The sequence below is a fragment of the Cupressus sempervirens genome, chromosome 3, assembly GCF_028749045.1.
Source record: "Cupressus sempervirens isolate cs-2001-9-10 chromosome 3, ASM2874904v1, whole genome shotgun sequence".
NCBI classification, from domain to species: Eukaryota; Viridiplantae; Streptophyta; class Pinopsida; order Cupressales; family Cupressaceae; genus Cupressus; species Cupressus sempervirens.
The window spans coordinates 399,939,686-399,960,401 of NC_143120.1; positions in this window are offsets into that span (position 1 = coordinate 399,939,686).

The following is a 20,716-nucleotide window of genomic DNA, read 5'->3' on the forward strand; positions in this document are numbered from 1 at the left end:
CATTGGGTTGCTCAACATCAACTATGTCTTCTCAACTTGGTCATCATTGCTATTTCCTAGATTCTTGGCACTTACTAAATTTTACTGATGCTCGACACCTACTATATTTTCTAACACTTGACACATACTAACTTTCTAACACTCAGCACATACTAAATTCTACTCGGCCTGAACTAAGTTTACTCAGCTTATAGTATTTGCTTAACCAGACTTGGTGGATACCTTTTATGAAAATATTTCTTCTTGGCTTAGCTATAGTAACCATTCACTTTAGCCTTAAGTAGATGAACAATACATCATATCATCCATGTCTTACTTGGTCTTAGTGCTCTGTTTATATAACATATAACTCAACCTTTCTCTAGGTAGTCTTGTTATCATATCTTTTCAAATCCTCTTCATCAATCAAAAACATGATAACATTAAGACCAAAAATTAATTGTGTTACTATCAATTAGTAGATTTGACATCATTAACAAAATAATTATTTCTCCATGATAGTTTCTACACTTGAAACAATCTTTTTCCAACAATCTCCCTCTTTGGCATTGATGAAAACCAATACCAACAACAATACCAAAAAGAAAATTAATACCTTGCATTGAAATTTCTACCTCTATTAGTATGTGTCATTTCGTTATATAGGGTAATGTAAGCTTTTTCAATCTCTCTCAGTGTATCTTCTTCCTTATTAGAGTATCTCTCCCTCATAAGATGTTCCACATATAACCATGTCTATCTCCCTCTTTGGAAATAATGGGAAATATTTGTCATCTATACATGTAGATATAATCAATTTTGATTCTCCCTCTATCACCTTGCATATGACTATAAATCTTCTAATTTATCTCCTTCATTACTTTACAAAGCTCCTAAAGTATGATCCACTGCATCAAATTTTAAAATATGACATTCAACTCAGTTGATGCAGGGCATTACTCTTTCCCTACTTAAGTAGCTTTGGATAAAGGTATCACCCCTAGTTTACCTCTAATATATGCATGTGCATCCTTACGTAAAGCTTTTTTGAATATATAAGCTATATTCTCTTTTGTATTCACATATTCCATTCTCACTTCTTTGTCTCAAGAACCAACTCTCTCAAGTAATGATATTTGATTACAATGTGCTTTTTTTATGTATACATCACATGGTACTTTGATATGTTTATAGCACTTGTATTGTCAAAATAAAGTACCATAGGTTCAATAATTTCCTCCTTCATTCCTTTGAGTAACTATTTTATCAATACCACATTTGTGCAATTCACTGTAGCAACCACTTATTCAACTTCAATAGTGGATTGTGATATACAATTTTGTTTTTGACTGGTCCAAGTGACCAATCTCTTTCTTAAGAAAAATGTTCCACCACTTGTACTCTTTTTGTCATCAATATTTCCAGCCCAATCAGCATTTGTATAGGTTCTTAATTCAAACTTATCATTCTTCTTGTAGTATAGACCATAGTCTTCTATTCATTTCAAGTAGCTCATAATACTTTTAATAGCCATCAAATGATTCTCCTTATGATTTGCAGAAAACCTTGCAATAATCCCAATAGCTAATACAATGGTAAGTCTACTATGAACTACATATTGCAATTTGCCAATTATAAACCTATACAATGCTTGATTTACTTTAGTAGAATCATCAATCTTGGACAATTTGTCTCCTATTACCATAGTGCTAATAGGTTTTGAATCCTCTATACCAAAAGCTCTCAATATTTCTTTTGCATACTTGGACTGAGTGATGTAAATACCATATTTCATCTGATATACTTGCAAACCAACAAATAAATTTATCTCTCAAAACATAGACATCTCAATCTCTTTCTTCATTTCACTTGCAAATGTCTTACACAATGCATTTTTTCCTCCAAATATGATATCATGAACAAATATTCTAGCTAGCAAAATCCCTTTATGTCATTCTATCTTTAAGTACAAGTTGTTGTTATCATCTATTTTCTCAAAAGAAATCTTCACAAGTTAGTTGTGAAGCCTTTCATACCATGCTCTTGGAGCTTTTTTAAAACCATATAAAGCTTTGTACAATCTACATACCATTTTATTGTTGTTTGGATCAATAAATCCTTATGGTTGTTCTATGTGAGACTCCTCTTCTATTATACCATTAAAAAATGCTGGCTTCACATCCATTTGATAAACTTTGAAATCTTTGTATGCAGAGTAAGTAAGTAGAGTTCTTATTCCTTCCAATCTTGCAATTGGGGTAAATGTCTCTCCATATAGTCAATTCCATCTTCTTGTGCATATTCTTTGCAAACTAATCTTGCCTTATTCTTAGAGACTTTACCATTCTCATCTAGTTTAGTTCTGTACAACCACTTGGTTCTAATCACATTGTTCTCTAGTCTAGGTACTAAAGCCCATATTTTATTCTTGTCAATCTGATCAATCTCGTCTTTTATAGCTTTACTCTAGCTTCATTCTCTAATGCATCCTTCACTAACTTAGGCTCATTCATGCTTAAAAAACATGTATAATTTCTCAACCTATTCCTTTTCATTGGTTTGGCTTCTTTTCCTCCAATAATTTGTCCAATAGGGTGATGTCTTCTAACATACTTTGACAATCTTGGTTTTGCTCTTCCTTCTACAATGAGTTTGTCAACTTCAGAGTCACTATGCACTTCTCTTTTAGGAAACTCAACATTCCTTTCATGTACACTAATCTCTGTATCAGAATGTACTTCAACTTCTATTTGTAACTCGACTCCTAAATGCAACTTAGTTCCTGGATGCAACTTGACATTCATTGCATGCGACTTGACAATCATTGATACTTGTTGTTGTTGATTTACAACTTGGTTCATAGCTCCATCAAAATTCATATCTTCATAGTAATACATGAAGGTTTTATACTCTTTAGTTTCTTTCTTAGGTTCAACTTCATGTACCTCTGTATATTTATCAAATTTTACATTTGCACTTTCCACAAATTTGTTAGTATTAGTATTTAAACACTTATAAGCTTTACTTCTTGTGGAATATCTTAAGAATATACCCTCTTCACTTCTAGCATCAAGTTTATCATTTCTATTATCCTTAAGAATGTAACACTTGATTCCAAATACTTTAAAATATTTTACATTGGGTGAGTATCCATACGATAGTTCAAAAGGTGTGGAATTTGTACCTTTTTTGACTTGTACTTAGTTCAAGATATAGACATTTGTGCTTATAAATTCTCTCTATTATTTCAAAGAAACATTCTTCTCCATCATCAATGTTCTAGCATGGTCCATTATAGATCTGTTCCTCCTTTCAACAATCCCATTTTGTGTAGGGGTCCTAGGTGCAAAAGTTTGTCTTTTAATTTTTCTATTATTATAGAATATCTCAAACTCATTTGATGTAAAGTCTCCACCTCTATCAGATCTCAAACATTTCAAGCTTTTACCAATCTCCTTTTCAACTCTTTCCAAGTACCACTTAAACATTTGAAAAGCATCAGATTTTGTTTCAAAAACATAACTGTCATCATCTTAGAATAATCATCAACAAATAGGATAATGTACTTGTCACCTTTGTAGCTTTGCACCTCAATTGGTCCACATAAAATAGTATGAACTAATTCCATAATTTCTTTTTAGGAGTGAATCTTACTTTTAAAACTAGATTTTTTCATCTTTCCTAACTGACATTGTTTGCAAATCACATTATCAAGTTTCTTCAATTTTGGAAAACATTAGACTCTTTTTATGTTACTAATATTGATTAAGTTATCAAAGTTAACATGACATAACCTCTTGTCCCATAGCCACAGATCATCAATTTCTACAACAAGACAAGTAGCATCATTCATGTCAAGATAAAACAGATTACCTCTAGTCTGATATCTATTTCCAATTAGTTTTCCATCAATGTCATAGATCTTAGTTGTCTTGCTATAAAATTCAACTTTACGACCTAAATTTTTCAATTGTGAAAAATAGTAAGCATTGTCACACATGATCTTTTTTGTCAGTTTTATTGATCCTTTACCTTTTATCTAATAGGGTGCATCATTACCAAATCTAACACTACTTCTATTGTAATACTCAAGTGTAATGAACTTACTTTTATCTCTAGTTATGTGATGTGCACATTCACTGTCAATCATCCATCTATCACTTTTTTTCATCACATAAGATATTAATGTAGTTACCCCATTTGCATCATAATCATCTTTCATAGCAACATACATAACTTCATCATCATGGTCATCAGAACTATCTTTTGATTCCTCTTTAGCAATGTAGCAAGCCTTCTTTACTTTGTCTTTATTGTCGTTGTTGTTCTCATCTCTCTTACCTTTGTATTTATCTTCGCTTCTATTGTTTTTCTTCTCTGGACACCTTATAGCAATATGACCAACCTCATTACAATTGAAACACATGATAGGTAACCTATCTTTGTATTTTCCTTTGCCTCTGTGAAATCTCCTAGCTAGCAATGCTTCAAGCTCTTCTACATCATCTTCATCTGTATCACTATCACTAGAAACATTTTTGACCTTTTTCTTCTTCTTATCTTTAGGTTCTTTTAGTGTTAATTTAGCTTTGAAAGTAGGCTCAACATTTTCATATTTAAAGTAATCAAAATTATAAAGTTCAATAATAGTGAGTCTACTCATCAGTCCTTTAAGGGTTAGATTACTACTAGGAGCACACCTTTGTTCTTGTATGGTAGAGACTAATAACATAGATAGGCATAAGGGTTCTCAATACTTTGTTGATCATGGTATCATCTTCAATAACATCAATTTTCTCCTTTGATAGCATTCAAAACATCTTTGATTCTTGTACAATACTAGACTATAGTCTCACCTTCTTGCATTTTCATGTCATTGAAATTTCCTCTTAGACTTTCAGCTTTGGCTCTATGAAAATTCTTATCTCCTCTGTAGATCATCTCTATAGCATCCCACATCTTCTTAATATAATTGTATCCATTGATGTCACCAAACTCGAAGTAGCTTAGGGAAGATGCTAGCTCTAACATTGCCTGATTGTGTTCTTTCTTCTTTAGATCATTAGTAGTAGGGGCTCCAGTAGGATCAAGATGCTCGGTGGTAATGATATATTGTGAATAATCTCCAAGTCCTCCTAGCCATAGCTTCATCAAAAATTTCCATGCAAGAAAGTTTTCCTTGTTTAGTTTGGGCATCTCCTTTATGTACATCTCAATCTTTATATTTTAGTAACTTCAAACTTCTTCCTTACAAGAACCAACTTCTCTAATACCAATTCTTGGAATACTTTACAATAACTAGAAAGGGGGGGGGGGGGGCGGTGCGGGCAGTGTGTGTGAATTTGTTAGCCAAGGTCCAAATGTACAAAATAAAACTTTTCAGCACTTAATTGATTCATATCCATAAAACCATATCATGCATGCATCCATTAGAACATCCAATACCTTAACTTAGTAGGTCACTGTCCTAGGTCAAAATAACTTTGCAGAAATGTAAGCATGAAATGCCAAAATCTCATTCACATAATTTGACACAAGGATTTTACATGGAAACCCAATTTGGGAAAAACCACCAATAACATGCTACCAATTTTCACTCTTTTGAAGTGATACCCTGTTAAAGGCCAACCCTATTGAAGGTTACAATACACACTATTAAATGTGACCTAGATAAAGGATTTCAATCACCCTATCAGAAGTGATCCTTGTTAGAGGACTTTAGAACATTCCATTAGAATGCCACCTAGTTAAAGGATTTACAAATGACTATTAGGTCAACCTTAATCCAAAGGATTTATCCAGATTGATACATCTATTAGAGAGTAACAATAGGACTTGATTTGATAATAAAACAAAACTCACTTACAGATTACAGATCTCTAGTTTAGTCCTCCATTCTACTTGGCATTCATACTCATGTCTGACATCTTGTTCATCCTTCAAGCACTTATCCTCTTAAGCCTTCTTTCTTTGTATGCCAATTGTAGACTCTTCTATTCAGCTACCATATGAAGCAACACTCTAAACTTCTTGTCTTCCTTAGGTTCTCACACATAAAAACTATTACTTCTTGCCTTCTATCTCTACAAATAGAGAATTTAGTTCTTTTTCCACTTAACCATAATTTTTCATTCCAGGGTTAGGTAATATTTGATGAATCTACCCACTTTTTCATTTTAGTCCTTTCTAGAAAATTCTTCTACAATCCTCTTTGAATTTTCCTCAAAATGTCTTTTTTTGAATTCTATACCACCAGCTCATCATACTTATCATCTGCATGCTTCACAGAATTCAAGAAATCAAATTAGTGAGCTTAGATTCATCAAATCTTTGATTTAACACATTTTTCTGTCACTCGACATCTACACTATTCACTCAACAATAATAGTCTTCTAGTGCTTGCCCAACACTATGTTGCTCAACATCAACTATGTCTTCTCAGCTTAGTCACAAATATTATTTGCTTGATGCTCAACACTTACTAGATTTTAATGATGCTTGAAGCATACTATATTTTTTGACAGCTAACATACACTAACTTTTTGATGCCCGACACGTACTAAATTTTTCTTGGCCTGAGTTAAGTTTCCTCGGCTTACACTATTTTTCCAGCGAGGCTTGGTAGCCACTTTTTATGAAAACACTTCTTCTTGGCTTAGCTAAAGTAATCATTCAATTTATGATTAATTAGATCAATAATACATCATATCATCCATGTATTACATGTTCTTAGTGGTCCTTTTATAGACTATACAACTCAACCTTTCTGTAGGTACTCTTGTTGTTATATCTTTTCAAATCCTCTTCATCAATCAAACAAATGATTTCATTAAGACCAAAAAGTAGTTATCTTACTAGCGAGTAGTAGTTTTGACATCATTGACAAAATAATGATTGTTCCTTGATAGGTTCCACACTTCACACAATATCTTTTCAAGAAGAAGGGAATAAGTCCTTTGAGTGTAGATCCTCTGAGGATGAACAAGTTAATAGAAATATTGTGATTCAAGGAGATCCTGAGGGTTCACCAAGTGGATCTAAGGCTAGAGAAAATATTATGGTGAAAATAACTTTGTGTAATAAAGGAAGTGATAAGGAAGCTATTCTAAGGATAAATCTTTTCCAGATTAGATGTAAGATGGTTGGAACATGCTGCAAGGTGATCATTGATAGTAGACATTCAAAAAAAATGGCATCAAAAGAGTTGGTTACAAAGCTACAGTTGTAGAGGCTGAATAATCCTAAACCCTATCATGTTTCATGGATCAAAGATGAGAATAAGATATTGGTAAGTGAACAATGTATTGTGAAGTTCAAGATTGGACATTATTTTGATGGTGTTCTGTGTAATGTTATGCCTATGGATTTTTGTCATATTTTGTTGGGTAAACCTTGGAAATATGATAGATATGTTGTGCATGATGGAATATTGAATCAATATACTCTTTGGGTGAATGGGAGAAAGCAAGTATTGTTTCCTTTGATTAAAAGTACATATAATGTTAACTATACTACTGAAAGAATTTGCATGGTTAATGGAAAGCAATTTCAAAAGGAAATGAAGAAGAATCAAGTTTGTTTTGTCATAATTCCTAGGATACTAAGTTGTATTAATATCAACCAAATGATAGAAAATAGTAGTAACTGAGTGCTAGTTAGTAATAACTGAGTACCACTTAGTAGTGACTGAGTGACATAAGTTAGTCATGATTGAGTGACAACATAGTCTAGTACTATTGACCGAGTACCAGTGGAAATTGCAAGTTTGATGAATGAGTATAAATATATTGTTGTAGAAGATATACCTGATGATTTACCACTAGTCATAAGTATAAGTCATTGTATGAACATGATTCTTGAAGCTAGCTTTCCAAATAAAGCACCATATATATTGACACCTATAGAGAATGAAAAAATTGATGGACGAGTGCATGAATTTTTGTAGAAATATTTGATTAGAGAAAGTTTGGATCCATATGATGTGCCTATTGTATTGACAGCTAAAAAGAATGGAGAATGGAGAATGTGTACTGATTCTAGAGCTACTAACAAGATCATAGTGAAATATATGTTTCCTGTGCCATTAATGGATGACATAATGGATTTTTTGAGTGGAGAAAAACATTTTACCAAGATTGATTTGAAGAGTTGTTATCATCAGATCAAAAACAGAGAAGGTGATGAGTGGAAGACTGCTTTCAAGACAAAAGAAGGTTTGTATGAGTGGTTGGTAATTCCTTTTAACTAATGAACCTAGTACTTTCATGAGGTTGATGAATGAACTTCCCAAGAGATTTTTGGGTCAATTTGTGACTGTTTATCTGGATGATATTTTGATATTCAGTAAGACTAAGGAAGAACATCTTAAGAATGTTAGACAAGTATTGCAGAGATTGAAATAGGAGAAGTTGATGATTAACTTGAAAAAGTGTTCCTTTATGCAAGAAGAGATTGTGTATTTGGGATTTTTGATTTTAGTTGATGGTTTGAGAATGGATCCTAAGAAGGTTAAAGTAATTTTAGAATGGCCTATACCTAAGAATGTGGGTGAGGTAAGATCATTTCATGATTTGGCTAGTTTTTATAGGAAGTTTATCAAGAATTTTAATTTTCTTTTGTAATGCTATGAATGAGACAATGAGAGGAGATAAAAAGGATTTCAAGTGCCACATGGAGCATATAAGAGTTTTGAGACTTTGAAAAAAAAGGTTGTTGAGTTAGTTGTATTGGTTTTACCTGATTTCAATATGGTATTTCAAGTTGAATATGATGCAAGTGGTAGTGCAATAGGAGTTGCATTGAGTCAAGAAGGAAAACCCGTTATTTTCATTAGTGAGAAGTTGAATGATGCTAAAAGGAAGTATTCTATAAATAATCAAGAGCTTTATGCTATTGTTCAATCCTTGAACAAGTGGAGAGATTATTTGATTCCCAAGGATTTTGTGTTGTATATTGATTCCAAAGCTTTACAGTACTTGGGAAGTTAACATAAATTGAATTAGAGACATATGAAGTGGGTTAAGTACTTGTAGAGTTTCACATTTGTGATTAAGCATAAAAGTGGAGTTACTAACCAAGTTGTCGATGCATTAAGAAAAAGATATTCATTGTTGACCAAGATGAAGTTTGAAGTTCTTGTTTTGATGAAATGAAAGTGTTGTATGGCACTGACCCTAATTTTTTGGAGGCATGGAGATAGTATAGAGCACCAAATATATCATATCACATGAGTAAGTATGATGATTGTTTCATTCAAGGATGTATGTTATTCAACGGAATTTAGTTGTGTATACCAAGAAGTGCTATGAGAGTTAATTTGATTAAGGAAAAGAATTATGGTGGATTCACTGGACACTTTGGAATTGATAAGACATTGAGTTTGTTGAAGGATAAGTATTAGTGGCCACACATTTATAAGGATGTTTACAATTTTGTAAGGAGTTGTAAAGTTTGTCAAATTGCAAAAAGAGTAAGTCAAAATACTGGTTTCCATGCGCTTATTTCTGTCCCTAAGAAACTTTGGAGTGACATTAATATGGATTTTGTTCTTGGATTACCTAAGACAATAAAGGAGTATGATTCCATAATTTTTTTTGTGGATAAGTTTTATAAGATGAGTCATTTCATACCTTCTAAGAAGACATCAAATGTTGAGCATGTTGCTAAGATTTCCTTCGAAGAGATTGGTAGATTATATGGATTACCCAGGAGTATTGTTTATGAGAGAGAGAATAAGTTTGTTGGTTATTTTTGGAGGACATTGTGGAAGAAGATGGGTACTAAGTTTAGATTTAGTTCTACATTCCATCCATAGAAAGATGGAAACATAGAGGTTGTGAATAGAGTCCTATGTAATTTGCTGAGATGTTTAGTTGGAGATTTGCCAAGTAATTGGGAGATGGTATTGGCACAAGCTATGTTTGCATATAATAAGTCTATGAATAGGAGTATAGGAGATTCACCTTTTGAGACTGTTAATGGAATGAAACCTTGAGGAATATCAAATTTGAGGGATGTTGATGATGAAGAGAAGTGAAAAAGGAGAAGAATTTGCTAATTTTATGGAGTCTTTGCATAAGGAAGCAAAGTTGAGGTTGGAAAAAAGTAATTAGAAGTATAAGGAGAATGTTGATAAGTCTAGAAGATATCATGTTTTTGAAGTTAGTGATGAGGCAATGATTCATTTGAAGAAAGGTAGATTTCCTATTGGAACATATAGTAAGCTGAAGATAAGGAAGTTTGGACCTTGTAAGATCTTGAGGAAGTTTGATAGTGGAAATGCTTATGAAGTTGAGTTACCTAATGATATGGATATATGTCCTATATTCAATGTTTTCAATCTTCATAAGTATCATGAGTTAGATGATGAAGTTGTTGTATTTGATGATTATCCTAGGAAATTGATTGAAGTGGTTGAACAGGTATTGGATTAGAAAGTTGGTAAGAGCACAAGAAGAAAAGATTACTATGAGTATTTGGTAAAATGGGAGAATAGACTAGTTAAAGATGCTATATGGATTTCTCAATCTGAGTTGGATTTAGCTCAGGTTGTGACACTTGCATGATTGAAGAGAATCATTTCTTCCAACCTTAGTTGTCTAATGTAGGAGCATCTTGAATTTCCTTGTAATCCTACACTTTTTCCCATTTAGGCAGTCTATCAAAGTTCTTTCTATGTTGACCAAGCTCTCCAATATTAGCTGAGTTGTTTCTATATTAACTGAGCTTGTTGTGGCAATCATGTTTCTTCTTTTCTAACCAAGCCGTGTAGTGCCAACTAAATGAATTCAATGTCAATCGAGCTTTTCAATGTTGACTAAATCCTATAGTGTTAATCAAGTTGTTCCATGATGATCGAGTGATCCTTCATGTGCTGAGTTAAGTTGTTGTTGCTAATGCTCAAGACTTTCCTTGATTGAGTTTTTCTATGTTTGGTTCTTTGTTGGAGTTGACTCTTGTGTTTAATTTTAAAGATCATGAGTTTAATGATAGAATCTTGTCTAGGGATGAGTGTTGACCATTTTTAGGTTGACCTTTCTTTATGTAATGTTCTAGAATTTTTAGTAAGCCATTTTGGAAAGTATAGGTAGAGGTGTTTTGTTTAGTCTAGGGTAGAGATTAAGATTAAGAAAGAGGGAATTTAGGAGGAAGTGGGACTTAGAGAGTCAAGAGTAGCTATTGCAAATTTGAAGTTATATTTTGTATCTAGCCATAACCTATAAGACCTTATAAGTAGGCATGTATGTTGATAACTTGATGAATCAATAAAGAGTCTCTCTCTCTCTCTCTCTCTCTCACCCCCCCTCCCCTTGGTATTGTTCTCTATATTTTTCTTCTATTGTGTTTACTCAGTTAGGTGGTTGGATAGTTGGGTGTTCCTTTGGCCCTAGTTTTTCAGTTCTCCTTACACCAGAAGACCTCTAACAAGGCCAATCCTAATAGGGTGATCCAAATCCTCTAATACGGTCATACTTAGCAATATGTTTTGTAACCTTTAACATGGTTGGCTCCTAAAAAAGCTCACTTTAGAAGAGTGAAAATTATTGTGACTAGTTGTAAGACAACCTAGTTTTTCCCAAATTTGGTTTCTACATTAAATTTTGATGTCATGTGTGTTCATGTTATTTTCTTATGCTTTATATTGCTGTAATTAAATTACTAAAGGATAAAACTATTTAAATAATCTTAAGATTTCTTTGTTAACTGAGCATCAATAATATTATAGTGTTAACCAAGATATTGAGTACTACATGATTAGTGGAAGTTTGTATTGACATATAAGGGACAATGATTTATTTTTTTGGTAACTGATTCTCCCATCCCCTCCTAGTTACTCTCTTACATTTCCAATATATTTGACATAGAATATATGCCCCACAAGCCTATTTCATCATTCTATTGTGTTAGTTTTGTAGATAATCACATTCTTCGCAAGTAAATATAGAGATCTTGTAGATTGTGTAGATCTTTCAAACTCTTAGGATGAAATTCAAGGTTGTATGACTTTATTGGTTCTCCATAACCATTTTGAAGACAACTAATAAAGAAATCAATTATTCCATTACAAAGTTTAGTCAACTTATATCAGTAATTGAGTAGGACTTCTATTGAATCGAGCAAGCATACACCTACATTGTATTTAAATGAACTTAGTCTACATAATCTCTCAGTTTCCAAAGTTTTTTCAATATTTCATTCCTCCAAATGTTTTTGAAAAGTAGACCCTTCAACCTTCATTGCATTTAGCTGTATAGATTCTAATGATTTGTTCATTTATTTTTGTGTAAATTAAAAATATTAGCTAATTGTATATGGTTTCCTATAATTCGAAATAGTAATTTTTCTTGTATTTTTGCTAAGGATTGTTATAATTTGGCCTTTAGTTATTTTCAAGCTTATTTGGAAAAAATAAATATATTATAGGAGCCAAATTATTTGTGCACTCAAAACCAATCTTAATTACATTACATAAAATGAAACCTATAGTTCGGTGATTAATTTTGAATTGCAATTTCCAAATCATTATATATATTATTATGTATTTCATTTGTAGACATGTATTAATATTATATTTTTCTAGAACAAATTGAATTCTTTTCAATTCTAAAGCATGCACTAGATTATTACCAACTATAAGTTTATGCATGATACAAATTAAATTCTAAATTGGAAAGGAAAGTTTAAGGTTGTCCATGTTATTGTTTATACGTAAATAGTAAATTATAAATTGATAATCAAAATGTAATCAAATAAGAATATTGAATATTCCTTAAAGTTACATTTAACTACAAGACACACTAATATTGAAACATCAAAAAAATTCAAACTCAAACTTTGACCATGTGTACAAGTAGTTTACCATTTCAGACTCACACAACTCTATTTATTGTAATTCTCAGCTTCTAATGGCTTTGAGTTTTTCCTCCAAATCTGAAAGCATTCTCTTTAGGCTAGAAATTTCTAGTATATTTTTTTGGTAACTTAAACAATTTGTAGGTTCCCCTTTGCATGCACTTTGACATTTGACTAACTTGCCTACTTTGGTATTGTATATATTATCAGCTTCATAGTCATTTATCATATGTGATTCGTCTATAATATTTTGAAAGTTCCTTTCAACATTAATTTCACATATACCTATTTCTGGCATTTTATACCTTTTGGAAGGAGTATTCAAATTTATATAGGTTTGGATGTTTTCCCCAATTCCTACATGTCATACGGTAGACAATTAAATAGTCTTATCAATTATTTTCTAACTTTCTCCAAATGAGTCCTTGCATTTAAAGAAAACAACCTAAACTAAAAGTGCACATGAATCATACCATTTCACTATGGTAATTTCTGACAAGTGGATGGTGCATCTATCAATATATCCATGCATGATTTTAGCTAGCTATGTTTGCTCACTTTGGATTTGGAAGAAGTAATTGGATCACTTTGAAATATTGAGCAAGATTTAACATTGCTTTTACCTTTGTAACCATCCTTTCTACAACTCTCTAAGTCATGCTTCAAAAAATATCTTCTAACAATATTGTCTAATAATTGTGGGTCTCTACAAGTATAAAATAATAAGGAAGTATTGGGTAAAATATTTGTGCAATTTACAGTATGTTGTTTCTCACTTCGAGACTCCATTGGGCTTGACCCCTTTTGAAAATGGTGACCATAAAAATTACAAGGAGAGGACACAATGGACACAAAATTAGCTACCTTATTAGGACCAATGTGACCATTTATATTTTTGGCTCACTTGAAGATTGTTCCAAATATCCAATAGAATGGGCAACTAATAGAACGGAATTAGTACTTTTGATACTCTCTAGGCTGCTTTGAACCATAGAGGCCACTAACCTACAGTGCATTTTTCATCTCTATGCATGTTTTTATCAAATCCTATAGTGTTAGATTTTAAATAGGGAAGTTCTTTGTTTCCTCTCATCAAAAATACAACTCTTCCATATGTAAAGGTAACTTCCCTAAGTGTTGCAAAAGTCCCTAGCCAATGACATTGTTTGATTTTTGGGTCCTTTATTTCTGCAGTGTAATTCCCCTAGTGTTGTCTTCTTACACCTATATACTCTCAATAGTTGGGTTGCTTACTAAATTTTTTTGATAACATATGTGCATTTTTGCACATGTACTTATACTTCTTGCACAAGGTGCATATGAAATTTTCCAATAGATTACTCATCTCTGAAATCAACTCTAGAATTCAAATGAAAATTTTAAGCAAACCAAATAGGGTATAATAATAAATTATATATGATATATATATTTACACTTTCCCTAAAATTTTGGGCTACAGTTCCTCTACAAGTTATCTTATATTTGTGCTTATTAGTAGCAACAAAAAAGTACCAACTTTCTGCATTCTACTCTAAAACTTATTTCACTATTAGTTCTCCAAGCTAGGAAAATTTCTCTATTATGTACAAAATTATGTAAAAAAATATTATAGTTTCAGCCAACAAAAAAAAGAATAGAGGTGTTTGCTCCATGCTGATAAATAGCACCAATAGAATGTATATTTCTATTAGCATGATTAAATCGAGGAAACCCATGTTACTTTTAGAAACTAAGATGTTGAATTGTAAAGATGACAAATGTATTTTGATGTAAGTGACAAAATTTAAAACCACTTTTACATTTGTAAGGCATGATCACCCTGCAACATGTGTATTTAAACTATGTATTAATAAGTACAACCTAGTGATGACTGCATGTGAATCAAGGCTTTAAACAATAAAAAATGAAGGCAGCTTTAAGATGGAATATTTAGGAAACAATAGAATTATGGTTGCAACTTATTGACAAACAACACTAGTTACATTAGTAAACATTAGTTACATTAGTAAATATTAGTTATTGCATATATTATTCAGCATATAGAAATACACATCATATGGTCATCTATGACAACCATTTTTATCAATTCTTTTACACGTTATAGAACCTCCCTACTAGAGGACACACTCGTGGAGCAATTGGTGGGTACATAAGGTGAAACCACAACATGAGACATATGAAATTGTATGAATATCATTGCATTTCACACATTAGAGATTCAAGACACATTCTTTCCAAACAAGAGTGAGTAGTGTGCATGCCATGCATGATCTAAAATGAACTTATACTTAATGCTAATCATAATTTTGCTGTGGGAAAGTAAGTTATGAGGGGAGGGGGGTGTGAATCAACACCTAAAATTTTTTCCTCCAAAACATATCATCAACATCCATCTCATTATCTTAACATGTAAAATGAAATAACATAACATGCATCATATCCATAGCATAAAGTAAGTAACACATAACACAATAAATTTGGTTACCCAGAGACCCTCTAATGAGAAGGTAAAACTCAGTTGGGGATGACGCCCACAAATATTCACTACTATAGTTGTAAAGTGTGGTCTATTATGGCTACAATATGTTTGATCATAATCTATGATCTACCTTGTGAAAGGTCTTTCTTGTTAAAGCCTTACAAAGATGGTTAGGTCTCACCTTGTTAGAGGATTTAAACTTACAATAAAGAAATCACTCAGTTAAGAGATTACAACATCCTATTAGGGCTACTCAATTAAGATATTTTCTTTGTATCACCTATTAGAATGATTCAACACTGTAATCCTTCTATTAGCACCTTTATGCTTGATGTCAGATCTTCTCCTTACTATTTAAACCTTGATCCTCCTGATCAGATATGTCTCCTCTATGCTTTCATTTCTTTACTTTGTTCTTCTAAAACAAATTATGCAATGCATAGCTTTGTCATAGCCATCTCAGCTACCATGAATGCTCTCTGAAATCTTAGCATTCATCTCCTCACACATGCACTAAGCCTTTTAGGGTTTACCTTCTTTTATAAACATTGGTGGTGATGGATTAGGTAAGAATCAATGATTGTGGTTGATCCTTATAATTCTTCCCCCAATCTGACTAGTTGCATGTACCATATAGGGATTCATACTATGACTCCATACTTATCTTTCATAATTGTAGAATATGATTATGTTAGCCCAAAATGGCTTACATAGAAGATTTGTGCCATTAAAAAAATCTATGTCATAGATTTTTCACTCAAAAAATAAAGGCATTGATGCTCGACCTTCACTGTGCTCTTAATTTTGTAACTTAGCTTTTGAATAGCTTGACACACTGTATTTTCTCGACATTAAAATCACTTGGCACACACTATTTACTCAGCTTCCTCTATTATCTTGGAACTTGAATGACTTGGCATGCATTGAATTTTTGACACCTACTAGTGCTTGACACTAAGTGTTATATTACTCAGCACGTGCGATTTGACCGATTGCACTCAACAATCTTCGATCTTTGCTAAATAATGATTAATTGTTTTGTCACTAATTTGTCAAATCCAATTTGAGGTTAGCAATATCCCCCTTTGACATGAGTGGAAAAAATACTTTTTCATGGCATATACATTCTTATCTAATGCATAATTTAGATAATGTGCCTTCATTACTTGATTTCAATACAAAACTTCAAAATTTTAAAATTGTTGCATATCCTTCATACCTTAATACTCCATTACTTCCCCTAAGTAAATGCTTCATTTTTGTTTCTATATTCATTAATCCTACTGAGTAGATATCTATAACTTCTTCACATCCATCCCACAAGCTTTATAATCTCCCTTTTTTGACACTAATGTCATTTGCATTGTACACTGATAGTGTGTTTATCTAGGAATGGTTTGTGTAGTTCCATAATAATCTTCAAAACTGCATCCTAGTTATCACATGCTACATCTAATGAATGAATCTATATTTCAAGATTAGTAGCTAGGTCAACTAAGCCTTCATGAGTAGAAAGTTGTGAATCTTTCTTCATAAAAGTATTAGAAAAGGCTAGTTCCTTGTGTAACACTTCCATCTGAGGAGTTAGCATTGACTAGGTAATGATCATAATAGATATGATATTAGCATCTTTTTCTTGCAACTTGGCAAGCCTACTCTAAGTTGTTAATAACTTCTGAGAGTGTATTAGACTATTACCAAGAGATATTTTTAAAGTACTACATGTGAGTTGTAGATCTCCTTGCAACTAGTCAATAGCTAGATGATTTTCCTTAGTGAATGGATCAACATTGCATAGCTTTGTGTAGAGAGTGAAAATGTTCTGTAACACCTTCTTTGAACTTTCCATTTTGGTTGCTAAATCAACTTCTCTTAGTGCAATAACACTAGATATATTCTCTAAAACCCTGGTATGAAACTTTCTTTCTAACCATTCTAATAATTTGACATTAGAATCTAGGTCTTCATCATTTATCTTGTCCACAATAGTGACAAGTTGTTCTAGTATAGGCTTGTCTTCACTCATTTATGGGAGATTGGAAGCATAGAAAAATGTCTTTGCATGAAAAACTTACTTTTTCTTATGCTCCCTTTGTAAGATTTGTTGCCTCTTTTTCCTCTATAGAGCATCTTGTAGAATGCTCATCTCTTCAATAGTGATTGCATTTAGATCAAACTTTGGTAATTCATCCACTTCATCTTAACTTACATCCTTAAATGATATAACTTAAGAACTCTTGGGTGTGCCGAAACTTGGCCTTGAGATTTTTAACTATGTGACATTTGTACTCAGCCTCTGAAGAGTGTGACTACTAAGAGATGTAGAAACTAACATTGTAACCAAAGTCCACATTGCAATTTGTTCCTCAGGCTTAGCAATTAGCTTAAACTCTTTAGGCTTCCTTCCTTTGTTATGGACTTCATCTATAGTGGTGGTATAAGTACATGACCTTTTTCCTGACCCTTATGCACTTCACTTCCATCTTTCTCAATAGTTACTATGGCTTGTAATCCTGAACTATTGAGGCTTGGTGTTGATGTGTCTAGAAGTTGTGCTTCTATCTCTTTCATCTGAATGAAAATAATTGGCATGACAGATGGTGTTTGAGTTTTATCATCCTTGTGTTCCAAGTTTTCATTTTGATCTCTTTGAAGATCATGTGATTCCTTTTCTTTAATCTCTATAGTAGATGGGGGCATATTTGATGTATCATTTTGTATTTCTCTTATAGATGCAACTTTTTCCTATTGAATTTCATCTACTCTCACCAATATAGCGTTATTGCATAATAGTGTTGCATTGGTGGAGTCTTGTAGAATTTTCTTCAAGTCATCTTTTGTCAAGGGATTGACATTTTTTGTTTTTTTATCTGAAACATTATTGATGCTCATTGAGTCCTATCGAGTATCTTGTTCATCATGTGGGGAACTGACACTCAACATCTATGTGTCATACACATCTTGTTGCTCTTCCTTAGTTATTGCCTCATTTTCTATTTCTTCAATGCCCTCCACATTACCTTGTTTGACCTATTTTTCAATCTCTTCCATATTATTCTTAGGTTCTTTCTCTTCTTGCTCACCTTTCTCTATAATGGTTTGAGTAGATGACCCATATATTAATTTCCAAATTGATGTATTTTTTCTTACCACATCTTCTGTGTTCTTTTTAAAAATATGGAAAGCTCTGTATTTGGGTGAAAAGTTCTCTTTATGCTTTTCCATAGCTTTATCAATAATCTTTTTATCCAATTCAGGCATCACTTGGGCTAGTATAATTTCCTTTGATTTGTCTCTCAGTTTGTAAGCTAAATTGCCACTTTTTCTCAACTTTTTCATAAAGACTTTTGGGTAAAGAGTTGGAAATCTAGATAGTGGATTGTTCTTGAAAGAAGCCATCATATCATATATGGCCTCTTCAACCTTATTCCTATCAACACTCCTTAGCTTATCAAAGTCAACATGCACGTAAGACTTGACAAAAATACATTGGTTCTAATGTTTTCACACAAGTTATCAATATAAGAAGAGGGATTGTGGCTTACCACTTTGTATTGACTCAAGTAATCTAACTTGATCTTCTCCTCATCTGAATCCTTCTAAGGTGTGTACTTTTTTCTTAATTTCTTAAATGTCTTTGTAGTAGGATGGCTTGGTTTTGCTATAGTGCTGGCTCTCTTTCCTTTAGCCTTTGTCACTTTCCTTAGCCTATACAGTGACCGACCTTGTACTTGACATAGTTATAGGTACAATAGGCTTTTGCTATGACTTCTTCACAAGCTTTTCAGGTTTCTCCACTACTTAAGTCTCTGCTTTCCTTTTCTTTTCCTTTCCCTTAGTTTCTTCCTCAACTTCTTCTCCCTCTACACCATCAATATATTTGCCTAGGCCTTGTATTAGTGTTAATGGTGCTTGTCCCTATTCTTCTTCTTCTTCTTCTTCACCTTCATCTTTACCAAATCTCTCCTTCAGCTTTTTAAGAATTTTGTTTTCTTTTTCGTCAAAACTATAGTTTTTTTCAAATCAATGGTTATTTTGGATTTGGATTCATCATATTTACCAAAATACATAGCATCTTTATGAATTTCTTCTATCAATAATTTTGTGACTACTGCAGAGGCTTCATCCACATTGATCTCATATTGCAAGGGTTTTAACCATATAACCTTGGGTATTGTTGCTTGCACATATGTATGATATGCATCAACTAGGAAACACACATCATTGTAAAGTTGTTCTAGTAAAGATACAAGAATCCTCAATCTCTATTTCATGGATTTCTTAAAATCCTCAAAATAACTAGTCATCATTGACTCAAAGTTATCTCCAAGTTGCTCAATAAATTCTGAAATATGCTATGCAATTAACCCATTTGTCTTCCAAGAAACTTTGCCAAAGGTGGGGAATGTTTTTTGTATAGTGAAAAATATGCAGCAAGATGCACTTTTGATTTTCCTGATAGTTTCCAAGTTTTTAGATAATTGTTGTTGTTGTAACTTGACAAAGTCATATGAATGATCTCTTTTTACAATTTTGTAACCTAAGCCCATAGCCATACATGAAACATTATTCAATTGACTAGATTAAAAGAACTCATGGGAAATGGCTCTAAATGCAAAGGCAAAAATGGGACCTAAAATAGTGTCTATTAACATCTGTCTCTTATTCCACACAACACCTATATTCTTTTATAACCTCCTTTGCATCACTCTGCATGCTCCTAGATCAGTCAAGGGTAGGATACTCTGACACCCTTTATCCAATCCACTTAGAAATTTTGATTGGTCCACCCTCTAACCACATCTAGTTGTCATGTATATGAATTAGAACAATCTGAATCCATTCAGTTTTAAATATTTGAGGAAAATCTAGGACACAAGTTAACCCTTTTCATTCAACAATATTATTTTCTTCCCTTAAATATCTGTTGTCACATAGCTTATTGTAAATGTCTTTAATCTCCATATCTCCCACCTCTTCAATCTTTTTAGTATAGCAACATCTAACATCTTGGATCATGAAAACCTTAGGTTGTATCATAGATAGCACACTAGATAGATCTCCCTTGTATGTAATCTTAGGAATTTCTTGGAATGGGGGTTGCCTAACATCATTGCTTATAAACTAAATGTTGAAAACCTCGTTCCCCTCTTTTCTAACATTTCATGAAGAACTAGCTACCATTTTACTTTACTAAGGTTTGTGATAAATGAAACAATGTAACTTGGCACAAGTTGAATACCTCTTGAATCTATAGAATGTTATAGAGTAGCAGTTAAATCTGATCAACAAACACTAGAATCTCCTTTCATAATTCACCTTCATGCTCTTCATACTCTTCAAAATCTAGTAAGTGAAAATGAGTTGAAAATTGACTATGTAACCCTTTAAATTTGATAATAAATG